The sequence below is a fragment of the Equus przewalskii genome, chromosome 7 (assembly GCF_037783145.1).
Source record: "Equus przewalskii isolate Varuska chromosome 7, EquPr2, whole genome shotgun sequence".
Classification (NCBI taxonomy): Eukaryota; Metazoa; Chordata; class Mammalia; order Perissodactyla; family Equidae; genus Equus; species Equus przewalskii.
The window spans coordinates 1,942,686-1,958,455 of record NC_091837.1 but is presented as its reverse complement, the minus strand read 5'-3'; the positions used below and the strand labels follow the sequence as shown (position 1 = coordinate 1,958,455).

Here is a 15,770-nt window from a genome sequence, read left to right as displayed (position 1 = left end):
CACTGCAAGCCCAGAAATGAGCACGGTGATATTGTCACCATCTTATGGCAACCTTGAAGTTGTGAAACATTCATATGTATTTTGTAAATTAATATAACCATTTTAATATAAATTAAGACAAACATTGAAATTTTATGAACCTACATGAAAATTCAGACACAAAAATAGAGAAATAAAATTGCATATGAATACTATTTTTGCTTCATGATTTCAGTACTCATTAAAATACAAGGACACAAGATATATCTGGATGAGCCAAGAAAACATGGGCCTGTGTTAGTCAGAGTTTCCATCCATAGTACGTGGGTATATGTGTGTACATATCTACGTAGTAGGATATATATATATATATACATATATATGATTTATTATTTATTTCAAGGAATTGGCTCACACAGTAATGGAGGCTGAAAAGACCCAAGATCTGAGGGCGGCAAGCTGAGACCCGGAGAGACATCGGTGTGGCTCCAGTCACAAAGTTGGCAGGCTCAAGACGCAAGTAGAGCTGATTTTTCAGTTTGAGTCTGGGAGGCAGAAAAAAATGATGTCCCATCTTGAAAGCAGTCAGGCAGAAGAAATTCTCTCTTACCCTTCTTGTTTCATTCAAGACTTCAGCTGATTGGCCGAGATTTATATTAGTAAAGGCAATAGATTTTACTCAGATTACAGATTCAAATATTAATCTCACACCGATATACTCTCAGAAACACACCCAGAATAATTTTGACGGAATTTCTGGGTCCTGATGAATAAACAAAAAGAGAAATTAATATTGAGGTATAGGAGGAAGCCATTTGGTTTAAAACTAAGTCAACCTGACCGTGTTTTTCCAGAAAGCCCTGATGTGGTCTGTCAAGCATGCATTGTATGTCTGCTTTAAACATTTACAATATCTCAAAGTAAGGAATGATGCCTTTAAAATACAAGTGTATGCCCCCTCCCATATCCACATTTCTTTAAAGAAAAGCATTTCTTCCCAGAAACTAATGATCAAACTGACCTAATATGTTTATCTAGAGGTCACTGACCTGCTGTGCTCTCAAAACATCTTGTAACTGTAGTAACAGAAGATATTCCTGTCTTGTGTTCCTTTTCCAAGATGGTATTATAACCATGCTGTACCTCCCTTCTTCAGAGTGATTCCTTCATTAGTTAATGTCATTCTCCTGGGCTATATAGTCCTCAGTTTGACTCATATAATAAACTCACCCCAGTTTTGATTTATTGATTGATTATTGATCATTTGTGTGGGCAACTCAATCAATTGACACATAAAATTAGCCATTACCGGTCTAAGAATAAATCTGATTTACACCTTTTTACAAGACTCACTGTTAGGATTTTAGTAATCTCTTGGGAGAATTCTGACATCTATTCCATGATTAAAGCATTTAATTAAAAGCAAAGAAATATAATCTTTGGCACAAGGATTTTGAAGTATTTAGATTAAAAATGACTAATTTGAGATCCAAAGCTTAGGAAACAATATAGCTTTAAAACAATACTGCAGAAGCACCTGGTAAAGTCTATTAAGGAATCACTCATTTTTGTTTAATTAAGAATTGGCTCAGAGCATCAAGTCTTTATAATGTACTTTAAATATATCAATCCACTTTCAATGTGGCCACAAATGGTCCCTAATAGGAGACTCAGCTCAAGTTATGGCATATAAGGTAAATGTGCTCCCATTACTATCCTCTGATTGAACAAGACTCCTTCTGATTTAGAAGAGCAGAGATCATCTTCAAACTACTGCCTTTATGAAGGGTGCTGCTATTGCATACACTCACATACACTAGTAAGAGAATTTAGAGAGGAACAGACCGTGGTGATGAGGACAGAGTGGTGCATCCATTCTTTCATTTAGTCATTCAGGTGATGTCTTTTTTCAGTCTCTACTCTAGATATAAATTCAGAGTAGGAAAAAATACTGACTATAAGAAGGTGTTAGAAAGGAACATTCCAGACAAGAGGATGCAGGTAGGATCCCTGAATTCTGAGTGTCTGGTCAGTGTGAGAAAGTGACATGAGACTCATACATCATAGTGAAATAAAACAAGCCACAACACAATGTAAAGCCAGGCAAACCTTTTAAAAACTGAGATTGGAATCTTTTAAGGAGAGAGCATGAGCAGAACAATGAAAATATATGATTCTAAAGGAGAAAAAAGCATTTGTCAGTTCATGATTCCCCCTCCATTCTTCTTAAATCCATCCATCAGTGAAAACCACACCTGTTCTGCTTTGCATGCCATGGGTTTGCTGTTTGTAAAGATTTTCCTCCAAAATGGCCATATATCTAGGTACTTGGGCATAAGCAGTAGTAAGCAACCTGATGTCAGGCAAAATTCTAATAGACTCAAGTCAAGGAAATTCGATTCTATATTGTTAATCTATTTTTTTCAGAAATTTGAACTAATTTTTCCCTATTTAAAACTAAATGACATACAATAAATATTAGGTTATCTTGTAAACATACCTGAAATATGGAAATGCCATATGTATAGAATTATCCATTGCACAATTGTTTATAATAAAATGCAATCCAAGTTTTTATCAATAAGGTGCTGACTAGTATATTCATGAATTGGTATATTCCACATTCATACAATAGAATGCTCTGTAGAATTTTTGAAAAATTAGAAATATTTTATGTAATGATAAGTAAAAATCTTGATATATTACTTGTTGAATAAAAGCAAATTGCACAACAGTGAGGCTATTGAGGTTTTCTTTTCATTTTCCTTACTTTCTTTTCACTTTTGAAAGGTTTGTAGGACTCCTGGATTCTCTTCAGCATCAACTCCTTTTTCAATTTAAGTCTTTTGTTAATTGCATAGCCACAGCTTACATGGAGGAATTAAACTGGAATCAATCAAAGAATTTACATAAATTTTCCCAGAATTAAGTTATACATTTCTAAGAAAGCTCAAATCATTGACATGTTTTTTGTTAGGTACTGCATTTGGCAGCAAGTAACAGAAATGCAAGCAGTGGCTCAAACACTTAGAGAATCCATGATCCATATGTAGCTAGAAATCCTGAGAATATACTTGCTTCTTTCTTCCAGCAGCTTAAGGATGTGTGGTTGCAAGTCTCTGAAATATTCAGGATGTTTTTTCCATTGTCTTGAAAAAGAAGCTGCTTCCATGGGCATCAGATCTGCATTTCCTCAAGGTAAGTATAAAACAATTAGGCCCTTATAAAGAGAAATCTTCTCAATGATAACTTACATTTTTGAGGAGACTGAGAAAGTAGTGTTTTTTCCTGGTCATATTGACATCCACAAAGCCTAGAGTTATTGTTAATATCAAAAAAATAGCACAGAAACTGGCTAGGAAACTAAGGGTCTCTGACATACTCTGCTTCATAAACACAAGAAAAGCTTTAAAACAGTTTTTCATGATAAAATGAATGTTTAAATATAATCTTTGAAAAAAGTGGTGAGATCAAATTCTTTTGGGATGAAGCACAGCTTTGCCTGTCTAACACCTCTATCTAACCTTCTTCCCATTCATAGAAAACACCTACCCCCTCCCCACAATAACAATAAACACCAAGTCCAATCCAGTTATTATATTCCTCTCAATAACCAGATGTCTGGATGATGGGCAGTCCTCTTCAAGACTTTTAGTTTTAGCTCCTTAGGTTGGAAAATTCCTAAATTAAGAAAGAAAAGATTTAAACTCCCAACATCCAAATATAAAATGATGCAGATATAACAAGAGAACTTCAGTATAAATTCACACTCAGAAATGGGTAGAATGAGAAATAAAAAGTGGCCACTTGTTCATATTATCAATTCATACTGGGTGGGATTGCTTAAACCTTTATTTTTACCCTGGTGGTAGTGTGTTGGCTTTCTTCCATAGCCCATGAAATATCCCCTGAATCTCTTCTCTTGTGAGTCTTCCTGTCTATTGTTCATTGTGGACCTGAACTCCAGCCTCTGTGATTTTCCCCAGTTTATTATTCTCCAATGCTCTGTTTGAGATGGATATTTCTGAGGGGCTCCTCCCTGGGATCATGTGGGTGTAGGTTCAAGGTCCTCACAATTGCTTTAAGATGGAATTGTGACAGAATGTTGACTACAAAGCTTGGAGTTTCTGAGAAACCTCATAAAGTTTATTACTAAATCCTATCTTCTTTAGTGAAAAAAAATTAAAAAACAAATAAAGAAAAACTCTATTCAATTCCACATATCATATATATAAAACAAATGTAACTGAGCTTTCACCATAAATTTCCAATCTTGTGTCAGGACAGATATTTCTGGGTGATGGTGCATGTGATAAAAACCAGTAGCTTCTATGGGAATGAATCAATTGATCACTTTCTTTTTCACAGACACCTGCCTACTGGTCAGAAATCTTATACTATAAGATTCCATGGGTAAGGTACCGTCCATGAGTGATGGAATTGGATAGGTTCTTGGAGGGAGCTATTACCCAGAAAGGCAAATACATTGCCTACCAAATACAGGGGCTAAAATGTGTGCCTATATGATGAAGAAAAAATTGCTGCCCCGTATAGGATGGAAGAGTTCAATATAATCAGCTTGACCCCAGGTGGCTTGCTCATTCCCTCAGTGAATGTTCTCATAAAAGTGGCTTATCTTTGGCTTACTTTGTTGAGAGATTAGGAATTAACCAAATCAGATATGGTGAGGCCAAATTCATTTCACTAAGCCCGTGTATTGACTCACTCAAGCTACCATAGTCACTGCGTAAAGGCACCCCTGATGTAAGCACCAAGTTGGCTGGAGGAAGAGGCTGGCATATCCTGGGTAAAGGAAACATTTCCTCCACGTTATTGGGGCCTTCTATGAAGTGATGCTCTCCTGAGTGGAGCACTTAGAGCACATGGATATATGCACCATCTGTCCCTATCCCAAACAGTCACCATTTTTAATGTTGTGTTTCCCAAATCCCGGAGTAGCCATCTATCCATTATTTACAATAATGATCTCATAGCAATCTGTACCCTGTTTCATTTAGTTTCTTCACCCTGCCCTCCTAGACTTCTACAACCATCCACCTTACTCCCTTAAATAACGTCTGTTATCAGTAAGATTCCCTGTAATCACAAAATCTTCTAAGAAAGACTTCTTCACCCCAGGCAAAGCAAAAACTGGTTATTCCTTAAAGAAATATGAAGAAGCTCTCAACCCCTTCTAAACTCCTGAGCTTCATAAAGATACCATCACAGAGTAGTCCATTTCACTCTGAATTCTCTCAATGATCACAGCTCTGCTAACCCTTATCTGTAAGACTACCACCACTCCACCTTAAAAATGAGCAAGTTCCATTTCCACAAACAGAAAGAGATGCTCAATCTCAGGTCAGAGCATCCAATTTTTATACTTGTTTGACGAGCAAGATTTAATCCGTTGCAGCCATATTTTTTTCTCTGAAGAATGTATATTTACGTGCTGATGAAGATAATCCAGTAGAGAGGAAAATGGGAAGAGGAGATGGTAAGAGAGGATGAGCCTCATGCATAAATAGAGAGATGGACTTGTGCAAGGGCAGGGTCATCATGCATCATCACAGAAAACACGACTGTGTACAAGGGTCCATGGTGCAGTGAACTAATACATTTATGGGGGGGAGAATTTGAGTTCCGATTGATCATAATTTCTTAAGATATTTACTTATTTTTCCTAGATGAGACTAAGAACTTTACAAGTCTGTTGGAGTTTGACAGAGAGAAGGAGGTGTAGATTACTTGTTTGGAGAAAGTCCACAGAGACTAGGGAGATATTGTGACATTGCAGAGGGATGAACTTGATATCTGTGTTGATAAATTTGGAGTGACATCTGTCAGCATGGTTCTGGCTTTCCTCAGCCATGTTTCACTGCCCTGAGTGGATCTTGCGGGCTTGATAATAGGCTGAGTGTGAGGTTTAAGCAGGTTGGAGTTTTCCCAGGTAAATGTAGAAGGGGTGCCACCCTGCTGGAGCCAGAGATATAGATGTTGTGAATTAAAAACTAATAATAACAATGAAAATAGTTGCAGGTGTTTATAACTTATCCCCTCCTCAAATGTGAAGCAGTGGAATCAATGTGTCTACTTTTGTATCTGGTCATATTTGCATCACATATATGATATATGAAGCACGGATATATATATATATATATGAAACATTTGTTAAATAATGTTTTTTTATTATTTTACTGTGATAAGTGGCCCCATTTTTAACAAAGACAAGAGTTCAAAATTACTTTAGTGTACATTTATCTGGATTATAAATCTGTGGCTTGAATGGGATAATAAGACACCCTAAAATCTATGGAGCCCTTCCTCTGTGGCAGGCACTATGTAAATATTTGGCACATCTCATTCCGTTTGATTCTTTGAATATCCCTTAGCATGAATTAAAAGACTTGTCAACAAGCTATACTCCTAAGTAATTTTCCCCAGTTGACTTCTTAATCACTGAGGGGCTAGACTCTTTTCTCTGAGTCTAAATGCTCATTTTATTGCACTAAGAGTCAACCCACTACTTCAGTAGAACAACTGACTGCATTACATTTTTTATGGATCAATTGTTTTACCCCTCTACAAATACAAGGAAATGTTTTGACAGAGTAAAATTTAATTTAGTCATAGTCACCAATCATTCTCTCTGAAAACTCACTAGACAGTAGGCAGGAAACTCCCTGATACTAGTTCTGCTATCATTTAGTACTTCATGCACCTCTATTAAAGATGATTAACATTAGCTCTCTAACTTACAAAATTTCAAAACCATGATCTGACATCTCTTATAGCTCTAAAATTATATTCTGAAATAATCAACTGCATCCTTTTTTGATTTAGTTCTCGGAATCAGCAGAATGAAACAGTATAAATTGGGTGGATTGCTTTGCTATATTTAAGTGCAGAACTGAGTGGATACGCAAATAAGCAAAATTGAGTGAATTGCCCAAGATTTTGACCCCCATGGACATTGAGGATCAATTAAGGGTAAAGAGGAATATCTAAGACTTGATGATGTAATGTTTTGTATATGGAATATAGCAAGTCATCTGTTTGTCTTCCAACAGTAAAACTTGAGGCAATTTGGTATAAAATGTCTTAGTTTGTTTATCCTGGAACAAAGTAATAGGAAAGGAAATGTTTTAACTAAGTAATACACATTCAAATGGAGAAATATTTCACTAGGGAGTGAAGTTGCTTTCTAATTCCAACAAGTCCTGAACAACAGGACCATAAATGTGGCCATAGGTTTTATGTTAAAGAGAATGATTAGCAGTAGGAATAGTGAGGAATGGATATTACAGTATCCTCAGGAATTTTCTCTTCATGAATTTTGGCAAGTAAAGAAAATGTTCTCATGTCAGAAAGAGAGTTTTGATTTGATGCAGAGCCTATTGATGAGTGACATGATGTTGTAGCATAGCCTAAGAGACTATGTCAGCAAAGTTTGCAACTTAAACATTTTAAATAATTCAATGGACTTTTAGAAGAAAATGATCTCATTAAAAATTTACTTCCTCACCCAAAATACAAACTTAGGAAAAACTTGAGACAAGTTGAGTCATAGTAATATTATTAAATTAAGTAGATTTGAGCTGGTTTTAACTTACAAAGATATTTTGGAGATACAGTTTTCCTATCTTAGAGAAATATTTTCTGTTGCACAGAGAATAGACAGCTTCATAACAAATTGGAAAAGCTAATAGTGAACTTAAAATGTAAAAAGAGGTAACATGAGTGAGTTAGAATTTAGTGATGTGCAGCCATGGAGTGATATGTGTGATCTTAATTAAGACAAAATTTCTCTGCACATGCGGCCCCTCAATGTTTCAGTTATGGAATGTACAGTGAATATTGACACTTCTTGGGGACCTAGTGTGTGCTGAACATAAAGAGCTCACTTAATTCCATCTTCCCAGCTCTTCTTCACAGTTGGTGGGAATGAGTTAGCCGAGGCTCAGACAAACAATTTGATGGTTGATCTTGGGCATATTATCTATAAGACTTCTTAAAAGTATACTTAACATGTAACTTTTGAAAAATAAATTTAAGACCCTGAGATTGGCATATTTACATATAGTAGGTCCTGTAAGTTTAGTAATTTTCCTTTTAACTCTATAAATGTCAGCGATAAGCTTCTTAAGATGATCAAGGCAGACATTAATCATAAACTCAACTTGGAGCCACAGGAACAATATTCTCCAAGTCATAAAGTAACCAGAGGCTCGTGCTTCCTGCAATTTTGGTGCATTAAATAAGGTCCCATACACAAAAAAGAAGTCTGTTGGGCATCAATGAAAATAGATTCTGAGATCTATTTCCTTTGTTTCATGTACTAAAAGCTTTAAATTCCAGATTTAAAGGACCCTGAAAGTAGCTGTTGGTTTCCATTGCCTGAGAAGATGCCAGTTTTCAGTTTAGGAAACAAAATAGTTATAATTATCATCAAAGAATTTTATGATACTCTTTGGTGTAATTTATGCAACAGAGCATCAAAATGAAACTTCTCTCTCTTCTAAACATGGAATACATAGGCTTGATCCAGCTATGTTTGTTCAGCACTTGCTATTGGAAACACGACTCCTGGGGGGACTAGTTGGTGCCTTTCTTCCCTGAATTTACACCTAGGTTAAACAAACGGATGAGGAAAGTTGCCCAAGAGTCACTTCTCTCCTATTTCCTGGTCACATATGCTAAAGACTGATTTTTAAACTAAACTGGCCACCAAACTGGCCACCTTTTATCAGTATAAACTATCATATGAATTTAGTTCTAAAGCAAAACTTTGGTCCATTTCATGAGCCAGATAAAATGTTGAGAACCACCATGCAATAGTCACCATGCAAGGCCACAGATAATGAATAGTTCATCAGGTGCTACCTAAGCCCCAAATGGTAACCAACCATCTTGATTCACTCAGGCACTAGAACTTTCTGTTTTAAAATCAGAACAATCCTCATCATAAAGGGACAAGTTCAAAAGTCAGATGAGAGAGCCAGACATGAACAGATGATGGGATAGGCAACCATTTCATGATGTTCCTGTATCAACACCCTGGTAAAGGTCAAAATAATTTAGCATAATTATTGCTAGGCATCCTGCACTCACAGCCATGGTCTATGCCAAGGGATGTGCATTTATTATCGAACTTAATTCTCCAGAAGAAACAACAACATTAAATGTGTACAGAGTTTACAGCTCCATGAATAACTCTGATGGCCCCACCTAGAAACATTGCTGTAGTCTCTTTTCCAGGGCTGTGTTGATTCTTTCCTAACTAGTCTCCCACAGGCACTCCTCCTTGCAACTCTCTGCTCACCCAGAGCATCTCCTGTGAGTTCTACAAATGTACCTAAAATTATGCCTCTTTAACTGGCTTCCCATCTCACCCAAAGTAAATCCAAGTCCTTATCATGATCTGGTATTTCCTACACAAATGTCCTAATGCCCTGTCCTTCAAAATACCTGGTCTCATGGCTATTGTCCTGAGAAAGTAGATTTTACTTTTTATTTGCTCTTTACTCAACATTTAAAATATTTAACCAGACCTGCTTGAATATTGCCTCCACATAATGGCGTTTTTTGAGTTGTCTCATCTGTCTCTCCCTTTACTCCACTTTATTTTTATTTATGGAACTAATCACTGTATATGACATTAGATTGGAAGTTAGAGTTTGTTTGCCTATTCTTTGTACACTCATTAAACTTTAACTATGTAATTGTAGATTCTTGCGTGTTTTAATCACCAAAGCATTTCAGTACCTAGCTTCACTGACATACAATAGAAACTAAGTGAATATCATTTGAGAGAATGATGGAATTATAATGATGGTGATTGTATGTTTTATCTTTACCTTTTTAGGTCATCAGTTTTATTTCTGAAAAGTAATAGAAAGTAGAAACTGACTACGATCCCATCTATCATCGATGCTCAACCAAATTATGCACCTGTTATGTCCTTGACTTTGCACTTTTCTTTGTTAGCATTTGTCAACTAAAAACCTATAAAACTGACTTTCATTTTCTCTATGGAAATTTATTCTTCATAATTTTATTCTTGCTTAAATATTATATGAAGTAATAAATGATTTTAACTTCTAAATATGGATAATTGCAGCAAACCATTAATTGTTATTCCTTAAAGTTGAAAAATCAGTAACACAAGTATGTAAACCAAATCAATGTCTTGGACATGATGTGCCTTGAGATGTCTCCTTCAGACAGATGAGCACACATAAAACAGGAAATCCCACATGGAGACACAGTAAAGGAAGAAATCAAACATATAGTTGAATTATAAGACGTGCAACAATCAGAGTTTAGGCATGTTTGGGAGAATGAGTGAAGGAAAGAACAAATTTCCAAAATTGAGGTAACATAAACAGAGAGGGCTATAAAAAGTTGAGTTACACATAAAAAACCCCAAAGGAAAGGTATAGGCGTAAAAAGCTTCAAAAAGTCTCTAGAAGGTGAAATTTATTCACCTTTAAACTTCTTGATTATTTTCTTCTAAATAATTAATATACGATTTTAATTTTGCAGCTGTACTTAATCAATTCAATCTGAAGAGGTGAGTACAAACACACATGAAGTATAAATCAAGAGCCTTTTCCTGCTCATACCTGCTTTTCTAGTGGAATAACTTTGCAATTGCTTGATCCTGTTTCCACTGACAGTAAATAAACCAAAATGCAGAGAGAAACAATAAACATATAATCTCAGTATACTTTTCCCTACTGTGAAATATGGAATTGAATCTGATCTTTTGCAAAAGAGTAACAATTATACTACTTGATTTGAATAAGGCATGGTACACAAAGCAAAGCATTTACCAAACAATTAGGAAACTTGGAATATTGAAATAACCCGAAATTTGAAGCAATCACACAGGCTCAAAATGTGATTGCATCACTAATTGTATTTGAGAATATTATTCTTCACATATATGAATACTACCTTTCTTATTGGAAAAATGAAGATATTAATGCCTAAATTAACAGAATTTTGGTTTGGGAAGAATTATAATAAATGAGGTAATGTGAGGAACATCTCATGTAATTTATGGTATCTCAAAAGTATATGAGAGAAAGATAAATATAGATGTAAAGATATCAATAGAGATAGAGAGTATATATGGAGATTGAGACCAATTGCCATACTCTTGTACATTTTCGTTATCATGCTACTTATTGCTTCAAGCAGTGGAAAATGGAATGCAAAAATATATATCATGTAATCTGTGACTTTTGTCATGTGTAATATACCTAATGAAGAAAAGAAAATTATGTATAAAAACCAGTGCATTTGATTTTGAATTCTCTAGTGATTCAGAAAATGGAAACATCATTATAGGAGAGAGAATATTCAAATAATATTTTATAATTAATGTCGATCTTGTAGGGCATGCAATATATACTTGTATAGTTCAAATACTTTGATTTTGGGTGATGGGCACATTTTTAGGAAAGGCACAGAACTTATAAAGTACATGAGAGGTAAAGAATCATAGTTTGTCTGTCTGGGGTAGTGGCAGTGGGGAGGAAAGACCAGAAATTAAAGATGTAGAAGAAGGCTAGGTAATAAAGGACTTAGAATTTAATCATGCGGAAAGTTTCTGAGTTACTTATGCCAGTTGCTCTTGTCAGTTACTCTTATCACTATGATGTGCTAAATTGACAGACGTTCAGAAAGGCAGGGATTTCTGTGATTTGTTAACAAATTGTGAGCCATGTGCTTGGCCAGGAGTTATCTAGAGAGGAATGATTTAGTTATCTTGTTTACCTTTGCTGGTTATGACACTAGACTTTATACTTTAAGATCATTTGCTAAAATCTTACTAGGAAAATTGGAAAGGGAGCATTCATTTCAGATACCGAAGTTGATTGAACAAAAGCTGCGATATTGAAAGAAAAACTATTTATTTTAAACAAATGTTAGCAAAATCACAGTTACTTTTTACGCTCCTGTTTTGTTTCATGTTCTGTGCTTTGTTTTGTTTTTTGTTTCAAGGAAGTTAAAGCAGTGAGTTCTCATGTGGAAATGGAATCCAACTTCAAATCACTTCATTCTACTGGTGTTATTTCCCTCAAATCAAACTAGAGTGCTTCCCTTGTTCTTTCTCATCCTCATCTTTCTCACCTTGATGGGTAACTCAGCAATGATTCATCTCATATGCTTGGATCCCAAGATCTGCACACTGATGTACTTTCTCCTCAGCCAGCTCTCCCTCATGGACCTGATGTACATCTATACCACCATCCTCAAGATGGTGTTCAACTACCTCTCTGGCCAGAGAGGCATGCCCTTCCTGGGTTTTGGGGTACAAAACTTCTTCCTGACCATGGGATGTTCTGAAGGCTTACTACTGACCTTTATGACCTATGACTGTTATGTGGCTATTTGCCACCCCTCTATTATCCTATATGTATGAGTCAAAGAACGTGTGTAAAGATGATCATAGGATCTTGGTTTGGATATTTATCAACTCTTTGGCACACCCAATCTACACCTTCCATATTCCTCACTGCCAATTCAGGGTCATTGATCAGTTCTTCTGTAATGTCTCAGCTACGTTGCCTCTGGCTTGTATGGACACATGTGTCTATGTGTACATGATTTTGTGAACACTAGCTTCTTTTTCCTTTTTTTCTTTCCTTTGTATCACTGCTTTCTATGGCTGGGTCCCTTTTGCTGTCTACAATATGCACTCAAAAGAAAGAAGAAAAATGATCTTCTGCATCTGTTCAACCCATCTGACTATAATGACATTTTACTACACAACTTTTGTCTATACCTGTCTTTGGCCCAGGAATCTCTGCTTACCAGCAAAATATAAGCTTTTGGCAGTCTCCCACACCATCCTCATCCCCATGCTGGATCCCATTATCTGAAGCCTGAAAATGAGAAAGTTCTGAGGCCATAACAAGCATGTTTGGGATAGTCTTTTCTATAAAAGAATAATCATGGCTGACCTCACTCTCCTTTATTTCCCTTTACGTGTTGATCAGAACACCCTAGAGCAGCACTGTCTAATAGAAGTACAAGGTGAGCCACACGTAATTTAAAATTTTCTAGTAGCCACATTTAAAAAGTGAAATTGATTTAAAGAATTTATTGATGTAATGCAAAACATTATAATCAAAATTGCTATTAACAACATTGATATTAATGACATTCTTACATTATGTTACATATACGGTGTACATATATATATTACTATTTATATAGTGATATTTAAACTCATATTGACATTATCATTTCCATATGTAATCAACATAAAATTATTAATGCAATCTTTTGTTTTCTTTTTTAAAGATTGGCACCTGAGCTAACATCTGTTGCCAGTCTTTTTCTTCTTCTCCTTCTCTTTCTTCTTCCTTCTTACTTCTTCTCTCCAAAGCTCTCCCAGTACATAGCTGTATATTCTAGTTGTGGGTCTTTCTAGCTGTGCTATGTGGGGCACCACCTCAGCATGGCCTGAGGAGCAGTGCTAGGTCCATGCCCAGGATCCAAACTGGGAAAATCCTGGGCTGGCAAAGCAGAGCACAAGAACTTAACCACTCAGCCATGGGTCTTGCCCCATTTATGTTGTTTTTAATGTCAGTCTTCATAATCTTGGGTGTATTTTAAACTTAGAGGACATTGAACTTTTGACTATACATGTTTCAAGTGCCCAGTTGCAACATGGGGCCAATGGCAACTGCATTGGACAACACAGCCTTAAAGCATCCCATAAAATATTTTTAAAATTATATATGTGCAGTACATAAAATGTATTCATGATCTATAAAATATAGATACTGGAATATGAAGGAAGAAAACAAGGATGCAAATCTGATATTTATAAGTTTGCTTACCTGTTTTGCTTTATCTTGAAGGTAATTGATATCTGAAGTCCAAGTTCTCCTAACAACATTTTATAAAACATTCTTGAGAGGGATTATTTAATTTAGTGTACTTCTGATTTCAGTTAAAGTATTGAGATTAAGTGACCTCCATAAGGATATGGGAATAATCAATAACTTATTCTAAATTAAATTAAGAAACGTATATTTAAATTAGGTGAAAGAAGTTATTTGTGTTTAAATAAACTATTTACTTAAAGACATGGAGACAAGTAACTAGTTAACTATAGCATGTGACATATGAAGTAAAAAGAGAAACTTCAGGTTTTAGCTACAACATGTAAAATATAAATACAACTTTTCACAGGTTGAAATTCTGTGCTAATTTGGAGGAGGAAGAAAGATTTCTCTACCTTTCTAGATCCTTTTGGCTGGTCTAAGAATTAAATTGACATGAGATAAAATAAGAGGAGAAAGTCAAACAAGTTTAATAACATGTAAACATGGAAGAAAACCAGGAAAACTGAGTAACTTACCAGAATGGCCAAAGCCCCCACTTAATTACCATCTTCAGCTAAAGGCAAAAGATGGTCTTTGTGGTAATGGTTTAGGACTTCACAGGGAGGAAGGAAATTTACATGGAGATGGAAAAGCAGATATTTGGTAGACACATGTTTGGCATATCTTGCAAAGACAATGGGAAATGGAGAGGTGTTTGATGAAATGGACCTTGTTAGTTTCCTCCCTGCCCACCACATCTAGTTCGTATAATACTATAGTTATCTATGTTGATAGCTCTGCCTTGGAACAGACCTTCTACCTTAAATTCTTTTAGGCAGTTAGGCAGAAGGTCAAAGTTTCTTCCTCAGTCTTTTATTGTTAAAAATACTCAAGCTGAAGAGACACATTTTGAGGTAGCAAATTCTGCTCCGCTACATTAATATTTCATAATGAAGTGTATAACAAAAGTTTTATTACTGCTATTTTACTAATACACTTAAAGTTACTTCAGACTATGAAGGAGGTCATGTAAGAGTTTTAATGATTATAGAAAAGAATGAAGGACACTTAAAAGAGTCCATCCCCACAACTGTCCAATTATTACCCAAGTTCAAAATCCTAGTGTCTTTCCCTGGCATCTTTAATACCTTTTTAAGTGCTTTTGTGTCTAGAGTCTGTTTCAAAAAATTATTTCCTATATATTCCCATCCAAGGTTTTTTTTCTAAAATATAAATATGATATTTTCATTCCACAAGCTATATTTCCCTATTGAATTCACAAAACTTTCCAAACTTAAAGTCATATGCAAGTGCTTCTAAAATGTACATTCTGTCTACCTTTACCTGTTTCTACCACCCAATCCAGAAGCAATGTCATGGTTCCCTTAGATCTCTAGCCTGTCTCTGCAGCCCTCAAATCCCCTAGACATCTGAAACTTAGCTCAGGCCATTTCCCAGTTTTAGAAAGTTGTGCTTCACATTTCTTTGATGGCCAATCTGAGTCATGCCATCTTATGACCACATAACTTACAATTCACCTCCCATCTTTTCATGTCTATAAACAATATTGCCCTCCCTACACCTCCACTCCTACAGTGCTTAAGATGACATATTTTAGTGACACGTTTTCATGTCTGTTTCTGAATCTACTTTTAAATTGAAAGTCATGGAATATAGTAATAATTAGGATGATAATGCTAGCTAGCATTTAGCAAGCGTAAATGTTCACCTACATTATAACTCAGTCTTTACTACAATACTACCGTTTTAATATTTGCTCCACTTTGAAGTTTTGGTAGATGAACAGTTCTGCTTTTGGTCAGAGAACTGGAGGAGAAGGTCTCTGTTTAGGACATAATTTTTTTATCAGAGTTGAGGTGATTAGTCTCCACATTATCCTGGTTCTGTGTGAATAAGAATCTTACTTTTTGATCTGTGTTTCTG

The 15,770-nt window shown here is 35.6% G+C and overlaps 1 pseudogene; it reads left to right on the top strand.

Moving 5' to 3' along the window:
- Positions 1-11,869: 11,869 nt before the first annotated feature.
- On the top strand, positions 11,870-12,896 carry LOC139084621 (olfactory receptor 2L13-like; annotated as a pseudogene).
- Positions 12,897-15,770: the final 2,874 nt, after the last annotated feature.